This window comes from Tachyglossus aculeatus, chromosome 8 (genome assembly GCF_015852505.1).
Source record: "Tachyglossus aculeatus isolate mTacAcu1 chromosome 8, mTacAcu1.pri, whole genome shotgun sequence".
Lineage (NCBI taxonomy): Eukaryota > Metazoa > Chordata > Mammalia > Monotremata > Tachyglossidae > Tachyglossus > Tachyglossus aculeatus.
In genome coordinates, this window is record NC_052073.1 from 22,510,559 (window position 1) to 22,511,868 (window position 1,310).

Consider the following 1,310-nt stretch of genomic DNA (forward strand, 5'->3'; position numbering starts at 1 on the left):
TTTTATTCTATTTATTTGATTCTGTTAATATGCTTTGTTTTGTTGTCTCTCTCCCCCTTCTAGACTGTGAGCCCGTTGTTGGGTAGGGACCGTCTCTATATGTTCCCAACTTGTACTTCCCAAGCGCTTAGTACAGTGCTCTGCACACAGTAAGCGCTCAATAAATACGATTGAATGAATGAATGAATATAGCAGGCAAATGGCAGGGCCAGGATTTGAACTCAGGTCCTGTGACTCCCAGGTCCATGTTTTTTTTCCACAAGGCCAGTTGGATCGTCGACTTCCCACCGTATCATGCAAGATGATTTCCTGGACAACGCTATGACTCGCCTCTTCGGAAAATCAATCAATCAATCAATCAATCGTATTTATTGAGCGCTTACTATGTGCAGAGCACTGTACTAAGCGCTTGGGAAGTACAAATTGGCAACACATAGAGACAGTCCCTACCCAACAGTGGGCTCACAGTCTAAAAGGGGGAGACAGAGAACAGAACCAAACATACCAACAAAATTAAATAAATAGGATAGAAATGTACAAGTGAAATAAATAAATAAATAAATAAACAAATAGAGTAATAAATATGTACAACCATATATACATATATACAGGTGCTGTGGGGAAAAAAAATATGGAACGCTTCACGAATTTGCGTGTCATCCTTGCGCAGGGGCCATGCTAATCTTCTCTGTATCGTTCCAATTTTAGTATATGTGCTGCTCTACAGAGTGAGATTCCCAACTATCCCCCCCCTGCTGAGAACTGAGGAAAGATAAGAGCCAGAAACAGAGGATGTAATATGGAGAGCAGAGGTGGTCGTATACAGATGACCTGGTTAGCCATCAGAAAACCTGCCGTTTCACAGATGCAGAAACAACTCCTTCAGAACGATGGAAACATCTGTTGGTCATTCACTGAGCCCCAGCAGAAGCCAGGGATGGTCCCTACGGGCCCAGAGACTGAACACCTGGGTCAGCTTCAGACAGCCTCCCAAGTCCTCGTGAATTAGGCGTGTTCAACTTTCCAAGTCCCTTTTTTGTAAGGAGAACAGCTGTTCTGTCCCTCCGTGTTAGCTTTCCAACTGAGCTGGCTGCTGCCGTGGGAGGAAATGGAGCCCCAAGCTTCCAGACCTAGCTCCGTGCCTCCCGTGCTGTGGGATGTTCGGTAGATAAGATGCTTAACTTCTCTGGGCCAGGCTTGCAGAAAGGGGAGACAAATACCTTCCCCGTGGAGTGAATTGATCATTACTTATAATAAATGGATATCAAGTACAGCAGAAATTCAAACGACTACTGTTTCAGGCATCGTTG

General features: G+C 44.6%; 1 pseudogene; it reads right to left on the bottom strand.

Annotated features, from left to right (window-relative positions):
- Nucleotides 1-625: 625 nt before the first annotated feature.
- Nucleotides 626-725, bottom strand: LOC119931869 (annotated as a pseudogene).
- Between the last annotated feature and the right edge of the window lie 585 nt (nt 726-1,310).